This window comes from Lissotriton helveticus, chromosome 1_2 (genome assembly GCF_964261635.1).
Source record: "Lissotriton helveticus chromosome 1_2, aLisHel1.1, whole genome shotgun sequence".
Taxonomy (NCBI): Eukaryota; Metazoa; Chordata; class Amphibia; order Caudata; family Salamandridae; genus Lissotriton; species Lissotriton helveticus.
The window spans coordinates 335,761,097-335,780,736 of record NC_136058.1 but is presented as its reverse complement, the minus strand read 5'-3'; positions in this window follow the sequence as shown (position 1 = coordinate 335,780,736).

Here is a 19,640-nt window from a genome sequence, read left to right as displayed (position 1 = left end):
TAGCTATCCTGCCACAGCCGCTTTGCAGACCCTTGAATAAACGCGCACCTCCCTGTCTAGGGTACACTCACCCTGCAGAAACAACTTAAAACATTTTGTGTCCTGTAACCCCATCGTACCCCTCTGTCGAACATACGCTTGGGGAGACCTAACATCGTGCCGAATTCAGTAGTGCGAACGCGACCGAAGGTGTGGAGCACTTTTCAGGCCAGCCCGCCCTCCCCAGATAGGGCTGCGACCACTTGCGTCACCCAAGCACTGTCCTCGCCGCCACGAGCACAGAACGGTAATGGTGCACCAGCGTGCACCCTCCTTATATTGCATAGAGGCCCGGGAGATAAGGGATTTGCCGAGAAACACTGAATGATATAGGCGCGCTAGTGTGCAGAACGCATTCCATTGCACCTTCAAGCACGTGGAGTAAGTGATTTGCCCATCAGATCAGCACGGCGCCGGAGCGCCAGCATGCGCCCAGCTCCACACTGCACCCTCAGGCACGGGACAAAATTCCAAACATAATACAAACGTAACCGACCTTGTTGTGCAGAAAGCAACACAACGCGACATTGCCCCCCGGTGGCCAAACAACGCTAGCCCCAACCCGAGAGTCGGGACCATCGACGCAGGCAATGGTTGTAACCTGCCTAATACAAATAAGCTGCAACTAGACCTGTGCACACTAGGCCATGAGCACAGCCACGGAGATACCTGCAGCAGCGGTCCCCGAAAACCTGCTCGACCCAGCATGAGCACCGTGAAGATACACGTTCAGGCACAAAACAACTGCCATGTAAAGGGAAAGGACATAAAATACAGTCATCCTTATAGTTCTTTAAGATGGGCGTCCCTGCGCTTTCCTCACCCCGCTTCCAGCACCCAGTGCCACCGCAGTATCACAGACAACAGACCCAGAATGCGGCGGAGGTGGCCGTGGATCACCGAGAGTGTAACGAGAACGCCCCTTGCAGCCGCACCAAAAAACCTGAGGCCATGCCTGTTTTCTGCCATCACTTGAATGAATTTTTATAAAAAGCTTTAACAGACAGAAACAAAATTGAATGACAAAACACTGGACCGGGGAAGCTGCCCCCTCCGCCAACGCGGACCTCAGCCCGGGCAATGGCCGGGCGGTGGCCGACATGAACGTTGGGGGAGGGATGGGGATACATGAACTAACCTAATCAGGAGAGGCGGATCCTGGACCCAACACGATGGCGTGGATGAATGTGGCCAAAAGAGTCCATTGGGAGGGAGGTCGAGGGGGGGGGGGGGTAAAAGCAGACCAGAAACTGAGTTGTGGAAAAGGTCGCTTTATTAGGAACAGGTGCACATTACAAAACCATAAACCTCGGCAACGCCTTCCAAAACTAGACCTCACTAAATAAATAAATAAACCTGACCCCCGCTGCCACCCCCTCCCCTAAAATAAATCTTTCTGGCCCCGCCCCCACCCATGCAATACAACATTTAAAACATTATATCAACATTATACAAAATTACATCATCATTAATAAACATAACGTCATCATAACAATCCCGAACTTACCCATACCAGGCCCATCCTCAACCAATCACCTGCCTGCCCCTTCATCTCTGTCAAACCCTCAAAAACCTATGATCATCCAATCAATGACCAACTTATCCTATCCCAGTGCTAACACAAACCTAAACAGCAATTAACCAAATTCTGACACCAACTGCCCAAAAACAACTAGACCCCTCACAGCACCTGTCCCAGCGACAAAATACAATGTCAAACAACCCCTTGCACCCCTGTTCCAAACAACAAAGCCTTGAACAATAAAATTAAAAGTGAGGAAAAAAGAACCGAAAATACAAAATATTTTAAACCAAGGGAGGGAGGGTGGGACAAAATTCAAGAGCCTCCAGCCACCAGGTCACCAAACCAAAATGGTGGCGGAGGGGAGGAGACAAGAGGGCATATAGGAAGGGCTACTAAAAACCCTACCGAAAACAAGCCCAAAAGAAAACACCAGAAAGTTCTGGAAGGTAAGGGCCCCTCCCCCCCACCGAAGCCCTCCCAAACAGCCCGGGGGGGGACCTCCCGTAGATCGGCACCCCCCCCAACCCCCCCTTGGGAGGGAGGTCGAGGGGGGGGGGTAAAAGCAGACCAGAAACTGAGTTGTGGAAAAGGCCGCTTTATTAGGAACAGGTGCACATTACAAAATCATAATCCTCGGCAACGCCTTCCAAAACTAGACCTCACTAAATAAATAAATAAACCTGACCCCCGCTGCCACCCCCTCCCCTAAAATCTTTCTGGCCCCGCCCCCACCCATGCAATACAACATGTAAAACATTATATCAACATTATATAAAATTACATCATCATTAATAAACATAACGTCATCATAACAATCCCGAACTTACCCATACCAGGCCCATCCTCAACCAATCACCTGCCTGCCCCTTCATCTCTGTCAAACCCTCAAAAACCTATGATCATCCAATCAATGACCAACTTATCCTATCCCAGTGCTAACACAAACCTAAACAGCAATTAACCAAATTCTGACACCAACTGCCCAAAAACAACTAGACCTTGCCACCCAGGAAGGAGGGGAGGAGGAGGGGCAACAACAGCCCCCCTTTCCCCCTTTCTGCCCCCCCAATAGGAAAAAAGGTCAAAAAAGGATACAAGACACCGTCAACGTTGCATAGCCAAAGCCTTGGACAAAACCTCACGCAATTCCAACAAATACAAGTCCATGCCTATTCTGGAAAAGATGGACGCCATCGCCCCTAAAAAATTCCACCGACTCAAAACGAATCTCTCTGTGTGAAATCCTCCCAAAATCCAGCTGGCGGCAAAAACGAGAGACCTCAGTATTGACCTTCTTCCTAGCCCTATCCACTGCTCTCGGATTCACAGCTCCATGCCAAATCCTGCGGGGTATCAATTTGGTCCAAAAAACATGGCAACCAGCCCAAAGTTCCTTAATGGTAAGTAAATCCTTCTTCATGGCCCGCAACAGCACAACCCCCTTTGTTGCACAAAGATCATTTTCACCCAAGTGGATCACTAAAATATCTGGGCAACAATTCCCCACCAAACTCCTATTCAGGCACGGAAGTAGCTCCTTCCACAGCATCCCCCCTTTCCCCTTCCAAACAATATTAAGCATCTTATCGTTAAACCCCAACATTTCTCCGAAATAACTTTGTGTAGCCTGTACACGAGCCCACTTGATGAAAGAATGTCCCACGATCCACACCGTCATTGCTTGGGATCGAGGGCCCGCCACAGAACCTGCAAAAAAGAAAACAGTGAATGCTCAAGGCAAAGAGGATGACGCATGCGCCTCCCCCGCAGTTCCCCGCACATAACGCTGAAAGCACTTAGATGACCAATGGCCCAACTTCATGATGTCCCCATCAGACCACCCCCTATTATGCGCCTCTGTTGCCGCACCAATACGAAAAGAGTGTGTTCCAAAGCTATTCCCATCCAAACCAATATGCGTCAGCGCTTTACGCAAAACCATGCGCAGTTGGTATGCCGTAACCGGCGTTTTATTAATGTGCTGAAAAACCAGATCACCGTCAGCACCCCTCGATAAAGTGCGCCAGCGCCGAGCCCATCGCAACGGACATGTAAGCCTAGGAGAACTAGCTTCCAACCACACCCCTTTGCCCACCTTCCGTTGATCAGTCTTGGAAGACGAAAGCCAAACATGGACACCCTCTTCAAAGCAAAAAACATCTCTCCAACATATGCCCCCTTTATCCTTAGACCCCAACAATTCTGAAACACGAAAGGCTCCAAAAAACATGAATGCCATTAACATGGAAAACAAACAAGATTCAAATTCCTCGCTACAAACAGAAGGTAAGGCAGCTAAAACCCGGGCCAATGTCTGCCAGGACAAAGCAGCTCTAGACATTGTGGAACCTCCCCGTTCTCTGACCCAACCCTCCAGCATTCTCTTGCCAATTTCACCAGCGGAAGGGGAATACCCCCAAAAAAGTTTACCCATGAAGGATACCCCCGCGAGCTTGCCTGCAATAGTTACTCTAGACAAGCCTTTATCCATAAGGTGTAAAATAAATTGGATCACATCTTCCGAACGTCGCCACAACTCCTCACGCCTTGCCGCCCCTGACTCCAAAAATTCCTTCCAGGCCAATGAATAAGCCGTACGAGTAGACAGAGATAAAGAACCTACCACCAGTTGTAACACCCGCTGTTGCCTACTTGCCACAGATGAGTCGACATCGGGGTCGGTGATCTGTCCGCCTCCCTGGCCAATCCACGGAATCTCCCCCACTGCGAACGAGACAAAGCATCCGCTATGTCATTGTCCACACCAGGAATGTGCAAGGCTCGAAATGCAATATCATGCTTCAAACAACCTAACACAAAGACTCGCATGAGCTTCAGAACCTGTTCATCTCTGGCTGACTGCCGGTTGACAATGTCTACGACTGCCATGTTGTCCACAAGGAAAAGTACCTTCTTGTGTGCCAAATCCGCACCCCACAAAGACAGAGCCACCAGCAAAGGGAAAAGCTCCAGAAATGTTATACTCCTGCCACCATTCAACCATTCTTCAGGCCATCTCTCTGCACACCATCTCCCATTCCAATAAAGGCCAAAACCTTCACTGCCTGCAGCATCAGAAAACATCTGGACATCCCACTGAAAATCCATGTCTCTAACCAAAGGCACACCATGAAAAGATGCAAGGAAAACTTTCCACATTCTCAGATCCTCCTTGACCCCTGCCGACAGCCGCACACGATGGTGAGGCAGGTGTCTGCCAGCTAGAGCCCTGCCCAACCTCCGACAAAAAGTCCGTCCCGCTCTCACCACTCTGCATGCAAAATTAAGGTGCCCCAACAACACTTGAATCTCTTTCACCTGTACCTTCTGCTTCAACAACATACCATTCAACAGTTCCAGCATTTTCGCCTTCTTATCTTCTGGCAGACGAGCCTGCATTGTTACAGAATCTATTTCGATGCCTAGAAATGATAATATTGTGGCAGGGCCCACAGTTTTCTCAGGAGCCAGGGGCACACCTAGTTCCTCCATGAGCCCATGAAACGTGTCCAGAGCTGCCTGGCACTCCGCGGAGCCCGGGGAACCCACAAAAAAGAAATCATCCAGGTAGTGTGTAACCAGGGAGTGACCGGAATGGTGGGAGAAATGCCACTGTAAAAAAGTGCTGAAACATTCAAAAAGAGCACAGGACATGGAACAGCCCATCGGCAATGCTTTTTCCACGTACCATTTACCTTCAAAATGGATACCCAGAAGACACCAATCATCCGGATGGACTGGAAGCAGCCGGAAAGCAGACTTAATATCGCACTTAGCCATCGCTGCAGCTGTGCCCGCGGTCACAACAAGTGACATGGCCACGTCAACTGAGGAATATGACACTGAAGCAGCTTCCTCATCAATGAAATCATTCACAGAGGAGCCCTCCGGCCATGATAAATGCTGGATAAGTCTAAACTGTCCCTGCTCCTTTTTAGGGACCACACCAATCGGTGACACAATCAAATTCTGGATCGGCCAGTCATGAAAAGGGCCTGCCATCCGACCTTCATGCACTTCTTTAAGCAATTTCTCTCGCACCACTGCCTTATGTTCGAAGGCTGACTTTAAGTTGTCCGCCCATCGCCTCTCCCTTGGCCCCAAATAACCTAAACGAAAACCAAATTGAAAGCCTTCCAATAACTTCTGCCTAACTGCTGCATCCTCATACTCCTGAAGGGCCTGCTGTAACTGAGGAAGCCTAACTGGTGTAAGAGCCCTTTGGCCCAGAACCCTGCGCGCCCCTACCTCCCCGTCCCCCTCTAAACTGTTGGGACGACCCTGCTGAACTTGAACCTGCTTGATTCCCCTGTTGAGCCCCTCCCGGCCTGGGCCCCCAGCACTTAGACAAAGGGTGTCGCCTTCCACAGCCCGAACACTCATGCTTATATTTGCAATACTCTCTAGAGCACAATCCTTTATTGAAATCCCAGCAAGCCCCATTTCCTGAGTGTGAGCCTGAACCACTCCCCACCCCTCCCCGGGTGGGCTTCCCTTGAAAGGGCTGATAAATTAAAGGCAGACCACTGGCCGTGAAAATGGTCTTGCCCCCAGAGGCGGCCCCCATCGTATGTTGCCATAAATCCGTATCTAGTTCAGCCCACTTCGCTTCCGAGTCCCATGCCATCCTAGCCCTAAATTCCTCATCATACTGGGCCCAAGCATATCCCCCACCAGTTAACTGCGCCTTCCGAATCACATCCATGTATTTAAATATAGATACGCTGCGCTCAGGGAATTTCTCACAATAAACGCTTGCGTAAATGAGAAAAGCCGCAGTCCAATTCTCAATCGTCAGTGGTACTTTAGGTCGTTTTGCCAGCTCATACTCTTCCTCCTTTGAGCCCTCTTTAGACCTAACTTCCCTGTGGAGGAGCTTCAAAATCTCCACATACTCACCCTTCCAAATACGCTCTTTCGTTGCCAACATAAGATGAGCGCCTAAGGGCTTCGTAACACCCATATATGGTAGTTTTTTAATTTTCAACTCCTTACTGTACAGAGGGTCTATTACTCCCTCTATAACATCCGTATTGGTACCACTTTCAATCTTACCGTCAATTGAACCGAAACCGGCCTCTGTACCCACACCTGCATCCTTTACATACCTTCCCTTCAACAATCTCCCCTCCCCACCCCCACCCTTTCAACTCCTGTCCCCACAGACACCATGTTAGGTTTGGCCTGTGTGATTAGTCTCTCACCTGGCTCTAAAGGAATCGCCGTTGACACTTCCTTCCTTGGCGCAGAGAAATCTACCCCGGTCCTTCCTCAAGGAACCCTACTGGATGTGCCACGCTCTTGTCTCTCCCTTGGTTTTTCTGCAAATGATGACACCTGAAAAATACTACGGGACACATGAGAGGACTCCCCCTCCGCCCCTTCACACAGCTCTCCTTCCTCAGGAGTATCATCATCATAATCCAATTGCACCGGCTCTATCTCCAGAAGCCCCAAAGTGTCATGTGCCACAACATCTCGGGTCTTACCTAACCCCTCATTAGCAACAGCAACCTTAGAATGAATAGCACGGTTTCCTGGCGGGGGAGCAGACTGTACACGCCTGTACCTTCCCCCGTGCTGACTCTGTAGCTCCATAGCCGCCGGCCCGGGTGACCACCTAGACCTGCTATTCGTTGGGGCCAGCGAGGGTGCGCAGTCCCTTCGTGTGCTGACCGCGACGGGCTCCCTCGGTGGAATAGAGATCGCCGCGCTAGGCTCCCTCCTCACTTCACCTCGGCGTAAGTGGACTGGACCGCGCCCTACCGAGTCTGGACCGCCGAATTGATCCACTACCTGAAAAGAAAAGGTTTGGACTGGTGTGCTGGGGCCCCTCAAAACAAAACCCGTGCCAGACCTAGACTGTTGCAACAAGAACGGATCAACCGACCTAGCCTGCGACCTGTCATGCGACAAGCCCCTACCTACACTCCTCAAAGGCGCCCTCTTCACCGGCGAATCCTGCACCACATCCTCATCATCACTTGAAACCATCCCTGTATGCGCCACCCCCCCTGAAAATACCCTACCTGCAGTACTCCCAGACAAACCCCCCTCCCCACTCTCTTTCTGCAACCCACTCCCCAGGAAATGCCCACTGCCAAAACGCACCCTACCACAAGGCTGGCCACCAAATTGGGAGCCCACCACATCCACCGCAAAACCGGAAACAGACTCTGAAAACGCCCTCCCAGCACCCCTACCATGCTGTGAAAAAGAATCAGGAACCACATTCCGAACCCCACAATGTGAAACATTATGCCATGCCTCAGCCAAAGTTGTTACTGTGGATTCCCCAACAGGTACCTGACTCACCCCTCTTGGATACACACCTAACCTAGAAGAACCCCCGGCTCCCACCACCACTCCTTCACGCACAGTCCTACCCGTGACAAAACTTCTACCATGACAAGCTTCACCATACCCCCCCGAAGGATCACTGAAAGAATATCGACTACCAAAATATCGACTACCCAAAATATCGAGGAAAAAATATCTACAGCAAAAATATCGAGTTTGTATGTACAAACAGGTAAGTACAAAAATATCGAGTACAAAATATCGTTTACAAAAATATAGTTGTAAAAAATATCGTATTTACTAAAAACAGTGTTAAATTAAATTAATATTAATAATTAATTACTAAAATATACTTAAAATTACTTAAATTAACTTATAATAATTAAATAATTAATGAAAGTTACATAAATATTTTTTTATTTCATATTTATTAAACATATATATATAGTAATAAAATATAATAAAATAATACCCAAAAACTGAAAACTGACCCTGAACCCTAAAAATACCCCTTTACCCAAAAACTGAAAACTGACTCTGAACCCTAAAAATACCCCTTTACCCAAAAACTGAAAACTGACCCTGAACCCTAAAAATACCCCTTTACCCAAAAACTGAAAACTGACCCTGAACCCTAAAAATACCCCTTTACCCAAAAACTGAAAACTGACCCTGAACCCTAAAAATACCCCTTTACCCAAAAACTGAAAACTGACCCTGAACCCTAAAAATACCCCTTTACCCAAAAACCCAAAACTGACCCTGAACCCTAAAAATAAAAACAATTTTTTTTACTATCTATAGTATATACTTACATATTTTCACTTTCTATATTATTTACAGTCGATATTACTGCACTTACCTTAAAAACGATATTTTGGCTGTCGATATTCTGTCCAGTCGATATTTTGTCCAAACGATATTTTTTCCTCGATATTCTGTCCAAACGATATTTTGGAGTCGATGTTATGTCTGTGCACCCCCCCCCCCCCCGAAGAAGAAACATGAGAAATGGAGCCAGTCTCCCCCCTTAAAACCCCCCCTTCCACCTGACCGAATGAAACATCCTCATACAAATCGACCACTCTCCCACCAACTCCAGGCCTAGGAACCCCCTCCTCAACCACCTCAACCACACTGGCACCTCCTTCCCCAACCTGAGCCCACTCCCCCTCCCCTCTCGAGCTCCCCAACACAGACACCGCTTCCTCATGCTCAGAAGGAGGGCCAGAAAACAACAAGGGGCTATATGTCCAACGCACCCCTTCAAAGGCACCTACTTCAAGTGTATTATCCCCTTCGACAAGAGTCTGTCCCAAAACAGGAGGAGGGACCCCATATACTGCCAAATTCATATTGTCCAATAAAGATTTATCCAATTGCGAGCTAACCGGCTCCAAACGCGATGAAGAAAAATTCTCCCCGCCTTCCAGTAAACCCTGCCCTCCCTCACCAAAGGCAAACGAGCCTCTGCGCCCGCTCCGCTGTGTAGGCCCGCCAAACCCCCCTTCCCACCGCTCACCCTCTGACAAAGAAGACGAGCGCTTAGCGCTCCTTTTCTGGCCTCCCCGACCGCGAACAGCCGCCGGGGAAATCGCCCTCACAGCTCCGCCTGCCACACTCCCGGCACCCGCATATGCGCTCACAGGCACCTGCGGCAACAACGCAACCCCCGCTCCTGTCACCGAGGGGTTGCTCCCATCCACCGCCCCCACCACAGTAACCGCCCGCGCTTTCAACGACGGGGCCGCCTTCCGGGTTCTGGAGCGGCCCCGTTCACTCACCCCTTGAGAACGCCGCTTCTTGGGCGACGAGCAGGCCGCCACCACCGCCGCTACACCGGCCGATGCCTGGCGCGAAGGACGCGCCGGCGCCGGGGGATTCCCGATAACAAGATCCATGCGGCCAGCCTCTGAAAGAAGACGCAGAGCCTCCAGAACTCGATGATCCTGCATCACTGCAACAACGATTAAAGCACTAATTAACTATAAAGCTAATTATAAGTCACTCAGAGAATATCACCTCACGAACAAAATTCAAGAGCCTCCAGCCACCAGGTCACCAAACCAAAATGGTGGCGGAGGGGAGGAGACAAGAGGGCATATAGGAAGGGCTACTAAAAACCCTACCGAAAACAAGCCCAAAAGAAAACACCAGAAAGTTCTCGAAGGTAAGGACCCCTCCCCCCCCGAAGCCCTCCCAAACAGCCTGGGGGGGGCCTCCCGTAGGTCGGCACCCCCCCAAGCCCCCCTTGGCCCGTATTGGGATCGAACCCACGACCTTGGTGTGACTAGCCCACGCTCTACCAGCGGAGCTGACCAACCTCAATTGCGACCCCCCCCTTTTCTCCCCAAGGCCGCTTCTTCACTGTACATGCGAAAGCAAAGGGTACACATTTACTGGCTGCCCCAAACCAGGTACCCAAAAGCGGGTGCGCGAGGGGAGGAGGCATTGCACCGGCCAACTGCCTGTGATTATGAAAAAAAAAACTGTATCACCTGCCCTGTTCGTCAATGCCGTCTCTTCTCTGCCTCAGTGAACCCAACTGCTGCAAAGCTGTTACGGGGGACAGAAATACTGCCTTAAGCAGGGGACATGAGTGCACAGGCTGACTCACCTCCCTTGTCCCCTAACACGTGCGGCTCCCGACGTGACTCGAGATTTGGGAAAGTGTTTCCCAAGACGGCGTGCCTTGCTCTGGGCATAAGATCCTTGCATGCCACCGTGACCCCCCTCGATGCTACCTAAGCGTGGGGAGAGGTTACCAGACACGGCCCCGTGGAGCGGGCACCCCGGCCTGTTGACCCGCCCATCTCGCACCTACCAGCCGAGCCAACCCAGATGTAAGCGATTGCGGGGCTCCTGTCCCAGTAGCTAGTAGGGGCACCCGGCAACTAGGCCCTCACCACAAGCCTCTCGCGTGATGCCGGGGCCTACAGGCCTTGGTCGGCCCTGATACTCGCCTCGGACCTGCACCCCCTCCGAACTGAAAGTGGGAAGAGAGAGCTCCGACTGCGGGAGTGACCACCTCCCCTGCCCCCTCCCAGTCCCAAGCTCCAGGTACCCACACGGCCCGTATGCTCGTCTCTAATTAGGGCCCGGGATAGAAAACATGCTCGGAACCAGTCCCTCATGTGGTCGGACCCAGCTGGGGAGGAGGGCAGGGTAGCGAGAAGACTAATCTTGTGGTCACTTAGACCAACAGCGGTCTCGCAGCACGACCAAACTGCATCAGGGCAGCAAGAGAAAGAGGGTGCTCAGTGGGCAGGAGAGGTTTAAGTACCTCTCCCCCTGCCCTCTCCTGCCCGGAAGTGATGCAGGCCTGGGGGACCCTCGAGGTTCCCCCCAACACTAGGAGGCTAACAGTGTGCCATCCTGTGGCACTAAGTGAGGCCGCTCTCTTAGGAAGGCCCCCTTCGTGGGCCCGGGGCAGCCCTGCATTAGCATTTTACATTTCTTCTGTCACGTAGGGGTTCACTTCCTGGGCATTTGTTTGTGGGCGTTTTGAATGAATTTGGGCGCAAGGATCAAAATCAGTGAGTGAGTGTGTTTGTTATGTTTGGGGAAAGGATGTGGTTTGTTGGCTTAAACTGCTGACTCTGGTGCTGGAAACCAGGGTTCGAGCCTCGAGGTCGCGTCCACATCCTGTGATTCTGGGCAAATCACTTAATCTCCCCGTGCCTGAATGTTTAATGTAAATACGGTGCTCATGTAAAGCGCTCCAATACCTTCGGGTCGAATTTGCGTTATATCAAATATGCACACACAAACAACAAGCATTGGCATAGCCAATAGGTCTCGCCTTTGGGATCTGCTGCATAACTACATACTTGTAATGGCCTAAAGGCGAGACCTATTTGCTAGGATCCTTTTGAATTTTAATGAGTGAATCTAAAGTAACTTGTTTTTGCATTCATACAAAGTAAGATGCCTGAATGGTGATTAACAGTTAAATTTAATGCAGTTTTAATATCTGGATATTGTGGGTCAAAACAATGTAGAACGTCACCATAATAAGGTTTTTTGAGCACAAGCGAATACATTATGTTATTGTGCTGGATATATTTTGGTAAGTCATCTGGATGCATAAGTATCTCTTTATTAATGGAATGCATTTCTGTAAATAAAGCATCACCCAAGTCCATAATATAATGTAAATCATTTGAATCCTTTGTACTAACTGTTTTATTTAAAGTATAAATAATTGCAAAAGTACTATTTGGAAGGCATTGTTTTCCTTGAGAATTGCTAATAAATCATTTATATCCCTGATGATAACTAGCTTGTATTATTTTATTCATATTGTATGTATATGTTGTAAGGTATTAGTTGGTATCTACCCCCACATGCATCAATCTAGGATTTTGCATTTCTTAAATAGCGAAAATTAAGGAATCGCTATTTAGGAAATGCAAAATCCTATGCATCAAGAAATCCTAAAAGTTTTTAGGATTTCTTAATTTTCGGAAATTGCGATTCCTTAATTGCGAATCGCAATTAAGGAATGGCATTACATTGATTCCTATGGGCCTAGAGGCCCATAGGAATCAATGCCGTTGTGCATTTCTTTTTTTTGCACTCGCAATTTGTTGATGCATTGCAAGGGTGCAGAGGGGGGTCCAAAGGACCCCCCCCCTGCACCCCTGAAATGTATTTTCAAGTGCATGTTTCACACACACATGTCCTAAGGACATGTGTGTCTGTAACATGCAAGTTTAAAAAATGCATTTTTTTGTTTTTTTTTAATTTTCGCAAATTAACACGAGGGTCAACCTCGTGTTAATTTGCACTTCCAATTTCAAAATTCGCTATTTTAAAAAAAATGATGCATTGCATTTAAGGAATCGCACAAATGCGATTCCTTAATTGCATTTGCATTTTTAAGAAATGCAACAAATAGCGAATTTTGACACTCTGTTTCATGCATCCCAAAAACGTATTTAGGAAGTGCAAACGGCCGAATTTACCGATTCGCACCGTTTGCACTTCCTAAATAGGTTGATGCATGTGGGGGCTAGTGTATTACTTCAAATTGTTTGCTGTGTGCTAGATATGTATTTCTGGTGGTTGTGTTAATGTTTTATCGATTAGGTAAAATAAATTGTTCTTACTGTTCTTTTTGTTTGGATTTTTTTGTTCAATGAATGAATATGTATGGAAGAACAGAAAAATGTTATTTTTCTGTAAATATTAAATATTTCAGATTTTGAAAAGTGGGAGAGGAGTAGAAGAGGGGTAAAGGGGTATTAGAGGGGTGGTTGGGAGTTAGAGGGGTAGATGGGTAGAAGGGTAGATGGTTGTAGGGCTAAAAGAGGGTTAGAGGTGTAGTAGAGGGATAGAAGGGTATTAGAGGGGTAAAGGTGTAGAAGAGTAGAAGAGGGTTAGAGGGATTAGGGGCTAGACATGGGTTAGTAGAGGTTTAGAGGGGTAGTACATGGTTAGAGTGGTATTAGAGGGTTAGTAGGGTAGAAGAGGGATAGCGGGTAGTAAAGGGATATTCGGATAGTAGTGTAAAGTGGTAGTAAACGGGTAAAATAGGGGTAGTGGTATAGTAGAGGGGTAGAGGTGTTGAGGTGTAGTAGTAGGATATAGGGGTAAGAGAGGGGTAGCAGAGGTGTAGTAAAGGTGTAGAAGGGTAGAGGGGTATTAAAAATTTAGAGCAATAGTAGATTGGTAGAGGGTTAGAAGGTTAGATGAGGGATAGAGGTGTATGAGAGGGGTAGAAGGGTAGAGGGGTAGTAGAGGGGTAGAGGGGTAGTAGAGTGGTAGTGGGGTAGAAGGGTAGTATACGGTTAGAAGAGAGTTGGTTTGAGTAGAAGAGGGTTAGAGGGATAGAAGTGGGGTAGAGGTGTAGTGGAGGGGTAGTGGGGTAGAATGTTAGAGGGTTGGTCGAGGTGTAGAAGAGGGTTATTGGGATAGTAGAAGGTTAGAGGGGTAGTAGTGGTGTAGAGGGGTAGTAGAAGGGTAGAGGGGTAGCAGATCGTTGTAGGGGTAGAAGAGATGTAGTAGAAGGGTAGTAGAGATATAGAATAGGTGGACAAAGGTAGAGTGTTTGAGAGGTAGTAGAGGGGTATAGGATTGTAAGTGGAGTAGAAGAAGGTTAGTAGAGGGGTAGTAGAGTGTTAGTAGAGGGATAGTAAATGTGTAGAAGGGTATTTGAGGTGTAGTACAGGGGTAGGATATGTGTTGAAGGATAGAGGTGTAGTAGAGGTGTATAAGATGGGATGAAGGATAGAGGGATAGTAGAGGTGTAGTTGAGGGGTATTGTGGTAGAAGTGTGGAATGGTAGTAGACAGGTAGAAGAGGGCTATTAGGCTATAAGAGGTGTAGAGGGATAGAATAGGGGGATGGAGGTAGAAGAGTAGTGGTGGGGTAGAATAGTGAAAAAAGAGAGGTAGAAGGTTAGTAGAGGGGTAGTAGAGGTGTATAATTGATTTGTAATGTTACAGGGATAGAGGGCTAGTAGATGGTTAGAGGGGTATTAGATGGATTGAAGGATATAAGATTAGATGAGGTGTAGAGGGGTAGTAGAGGGTTAGAAGAGGGGCACTAGAGGTGTACTAGGGTAGAGGGGTATAGTGGTAGCAGAGGGGTAGAGGAGTAGGAGAGGGCTATAAAATGGTTAGTACAGGGGTATTAGAGGGTTAATAGAGGGATAGAAAAGGCGTAGAAGAGTAGTTGAGGGGTAGTAGAGAGGTATAAGGATCTAGGTGTAGTAGAGGTTTAGAAGAGGGTTAGAAGGATAGAGGGGTAGTATATGTGTAGAGGGGTACATGTTTACAGGGGTAGTAGATGTGTAGATGGGTCGTAGATGAATAGAAGTTTATAAAGGTATATGTGGTGTAGAGAGGTAGTATAGGTGAAGAAGAGGGGCACTATAAGGGTACTGGAATAAAGCTTAAAACTGTTATCAGAGTGGTATAGTATTATAAAATGGGTATAATAAAGTTAGCACTGGGGTAGTTGAGAGTTATTAGAGTGATAATAAAGGTGTGGAAGGGTATTTGATGGGTAGTAACGTGTTATGAGATGGGTAAAATGATAGATTTTCGAAGAGGGATTGAAGGATGTAGGTGTATTAACTGTGTAGAGGGCTAGTAGGTGGGTATTGGGATAGAATTATAGAAGGATAGTAGATGGGTACAAGAGTGGTAGTGTTGTAGAAAAGGTATAGAGGGATACAATAGGGGTATAGAGGTAGAAGAGTGGTAGAGGGGTAGAAGATGTAAAGAAGATGAGTAGAGGTATATTAGAGGGGTGCAACAAGGGTAGATGTGTAGATGGCTAAAAATGTAGAGGGTTTTGGGATAGAATAGGATAAGAGGTGTAGGATAGGGATTTAGAGGGGTGGTAGAGGGGTACAAGGTTATATGTGTAGAATGCTAAAGGCGTATAGGGCTAGAAAAGGTTTAGATAGGTATTAGAGCTGTAGTAAAGGGCTAGAGGGGTTAGTAGAGTTGTAGAGGAGTAAATGTGTAGAGGGGTAGAGGGGGTTAAGAGTAATAAGAGTGTTATTAGAGGTTTAGAGGCGTAGAACTAGGTTAGTTGGTTATTAGAGTGTTAGCAGGGAAGAAGAGCGGTAGTAACTGAGTAGTGTTGTAAAAGTTTAGAGGGGTAGTAGAGGGATATTAGAGGGTTAGATGTGTGGCTAGATAAATGGATAGAAGGGCAGAGGGTTATAAGTGTAGAAGAGGGATGTAGTGGTAATAGAGGGATAGGAGAGGGTTAGTATAGCGCTAAAGGGATGAAAGAGGGCAAGATGGACTTATGTTTAGAAAAGGGGTAGTAGCGGAGTATTAGAGGGTTAGACTGGTTATAGAGATGTAGTAGAGGGGAATAAGTGTCGAATGGTAGTAGACGGCTAGAACAGGGGTAGTAAGCTATATCTGGTGTAGAGGGATAGAAGTTGGCTAGGGAGGTATAAGGGTGGTATAGGTGTAGAAAATTGATAGAATAGGGGTAGAGAGGTAGTAGAGGGGTAGTAGAGGGGTAGAATAGGTGTATACGGGTATAGGGCTATAGGGGTTGATGGTTATTAGATGGATATAAGTATAGAAGGTTAGATGATTTGTAGAGAGGTAGTACAAGGGTAGAACAGTGGCATTAGAGGGCTAGGTATAGTAGAGTGGTATTAGAGGTCTACAATATGTGTAGAAGGGTAGAGTGGTATGGGGGTAGTAGATGGATAGAAGGGTAGAAGTTGTGTAGAGGTGTACTAGAGGGGGAGCAGAGGGGCACTATAGGGGTACTGGAGTATAGTGTTAGCAGAGGGGTATAGGATTTGAAGTGGAGAAGAAGACGATTAGTACAGGGGTATTAAAGGTTTAAGAGAGGGAGGGGTAGAGGGGTGTAAGTGTAAAAGGGTAGTATACTGTTATTACAGGTAGTTGGCTATAAGAGGTGTAGAAGAGTGAAAGAAGAGGAGTAGAGGTCTAGTAAAGGTGTAAAGGTGTAAAAATTTGTGTAGAAGGGTGCAGGGTTAGAGTGTCTGAGGGGTAGTAGATGTATAGAAGGATATAAGGGTAGATGAGGTGTTGAGGTAAAGGGGTAGAAGAGGGGCAGTTAAGGAGTAGTGCTGTAGAGTGGTAGACTGTTAGTAGAGGGGTATAGTAGTATTAGAGTAGTATAAGAAGGTTAGTTAGGGATTAGTACTGGCTTAGTAGAGGGATAGCAAAGGTGTACAAGGTTATTTGATGTTTATTAGAGGGGTAGGATATGTTTTGAAAGATAGTGGTGTATTATAGGGTTAGAAATTGGTAGAAGGATAGAGGGTTATTAGAGGTGTAGAGGGGTATTTGAGGGCTTTTGTGATAGAAGGGTAGATGGCTATTACATGGATAGAAGAGTGGTAGTGGTGTAGAAGAGGAGTAGAGGGCTATAATAGGGGTAGAGAGGTTAAATAGTGTTAGAGGGGTAGAAGAATGAAAGAATATGTGTAGTAGAGGGGTAGTAAAGGGTAGAGGGATATTAGAGAGGTGCTACAAGGGTAGATGGCTAAAAAGGTAGAAAGTTATAGGGGTAGAAGACGATAAGGGGTGTTGGATAGGGATATTAGAGGGGTGGTAGAGGGGTACAGAGTTAGATGGCTAGAATGCTTGAGGCGTATAGGGCTACAAAAGGGGTTCGATGTGTATTATAGGTGTAGTAAAGGGCTAGAGGGGTAGTAGAGTTGTAGAGAGATAAATGTGTATAAGTGTAGAAGAGTGGTAGATGGGTTCAGGGTAATAAGAGTGTCATTTGTGTTTTAAAGGTGTAGTACAAGGTTAGTTGGTTATTAGAGTGTTAGCAGGGAAGAAGCGGGGTATTAAAATGTTTGAGGGGTAGTAGAGAGATGTTAGAGGCTTAGAGCTGTAACTACATCGATGGATAGAAGGGCATAGTGTTATAAGGGTAGAAGAGGGTTTTAGTGTGAATAGAGGTATAGTAGAGGGTTAGTATAGGGCTAAATGTGTGAAAGAGGGCAAGATGGAGTTAGTTTTGGAAAAGTGGTAGTAGAGGAGTATTAGAGGGTTAGAGTGGTAGTAGAGGTGTAGTAGAGGGGTATAAGTGTAGAAGGGTAGTAGACGGCTAGACCAGGGGTAGTAGGTTATAATAGGTATAGAGGGATAGAAGATGGTTAGAGAGGTATAAGAGTGGTAGAGGTTTTAGAAGATGGAAAGAAGAGTGGTAGAGGGGTAGTAGAGGGGTAGAATAGGTGTAGAAGGAAATAGTGTTTGAGGGTTAGTAGTTGGATATAAGTATAGAAGGGTAGCAGATTTGTAGAGAGGTAGTAAAGTGTTAGAAGAGGGGCATTAGAGGGCTAGGTATATTAGAGGTGTATTTGAGGTGTACAATAGGTGTAGAAGTGTAGAGTGTTAGAAGGACAGTAGATGGATAGAAGGGTAGAAGATGTGTAGAGGTGTATTAGAGGGGTAGCAGAGGGGCACTAGAGGGGTATTAGAGTAGGGTGTTAGCAGAGGGGTATATGATTAGAGGTGGAGTAGAAGAAGATGAATACAGGGGTAGTAGAGGTTTAGGAGAGGGGTAGAGGGGTATAAGTGTAGAAGGGTAGTCTACTGGTATTACAGGTTAGTAGGCTATAAGAGGTGTAGATAGATCGAATATGGTTAGAGTAGCTTAAGAGCGGTAGAGGTGTAGAAGAGGGAAAGAAGAGGGGTCGAGGGCTAGTAAAGTTGTGAAATAGGTGTAGAAGGATACAGGGGTGCGAGTGTTTGAGGGGTAGTAGATGGCTAGAAGGATAGAAGGGTAGATGAGGTATAGAGGTGTAGTAAAGGGGTATAAGAGGGCCAGTAGAGGGGTACTGGTGTAGAGTGGTAGACTGTTACCAGAGAGGTATAGTAGTATTAGAGTAGTAGAAGAAGGTTAATTCAGGGTTAGTAGAGGTATATTAATGGTGTACAAGGCTATTTGATGTTTATTAGAGGGGTAGGATATGTTTAGAAAGATAGTGTAGTATTAAACATAGTAAATAGTGTATCTTCGCGCACGGTATACATTGTATTCAATATACATGTTTAAAAGCATTTAGGAGTCCCAGAAGGAGAAGAGGACACCCCAGGATCTTGTGCTACAATGCTGGAGAACATCCTACCAAAAATCACGGGACTAACTTTCGAGAGACCCTTTGAAATCGAAAAGGCATATAGAATCCCGGCTGGGAGGACCCAAAACAGCGACAGCCCGAGACCCATCATATGCAAGCCACTGAGAGGCAATCAGACAGACGCTATCTTTGCCATAGCCAGGAAAGGCCAACTGATGCTTATGAACGGCCAAAAAATAACGATAACGCAAGACTACTCCAAGCTGACAGTAGAAACTAGGAAAGGCTTCCTGGCCTTACAGGACAAAATGCGAAGAGACAACATCACCTTTGGCTTCGCCGGACCAGCCAGAATGAAAATAACAGACAGGAACAACACACTCATCTTCGACGACCCCAACAAGCTAAAAAGATACCTAAAAGGTCCGGAGCCAGAGAGCATTGAGTCACAAAGCCCGGGAGCAAAAAGAAGAGCCTCATCGGACGCGGCGGAAGGCGGAGATGTATAAAGCCTAAATAGACGAGAAAACAACAGAACACTTGCACAAGCCCAGGAATGTTATACCTGCGCAGCCTTTTGAACTCAATCAACGTATCTACCTCAAGGGAGAAAGAAGACGCTGCAAACGCCTTGAGCTGAGTCGCAGCTAGCACAAGGAGGAATCACAACTGTATCTACCTCAGTCTCCTCAGGGATACACTAGCGTAACACACAATGCCAAACAGAACTTTAAGCCACAAGCAACGACGAAATAGAAGGAAGCGCACAGATCAACTACCTCAGAACAATGCAGCAAGCAGATATCCTTTATTGCAGTGTTTTTTTCTTTTTTTTTGTTTCTCGCTTCCTTTTGAAGGGGGAATACTAAATAACAATATGCAAGTACAAGTGGGACAGGGGCCTCTACCGCCTCCTCAGTAAATATACAGACTTGGGGGGAGGGAGAAAAAGGGACTCTTGCTGTCACACGCTCACATTTCTAAATGCGGGGGGAGGGGGGTGGAACGAGAGGGGGGAGGAGGGGGGGCGAAGGGGAGAATGGGAGAGCACGAACGATCACCACAGTACAGAAGCATGTTTTACTTTCTATATATGTCTTTACTATCTCTATTTTCCTACCTATACCCGCCTCATCTACCCATAGCACAAGGGGGGGTCTGCCCAACGAACGAAGCAGCTCGACGGGACCCACAGTAGGCTTAAGCATGCCACCTGACGAACTACGCACAAGA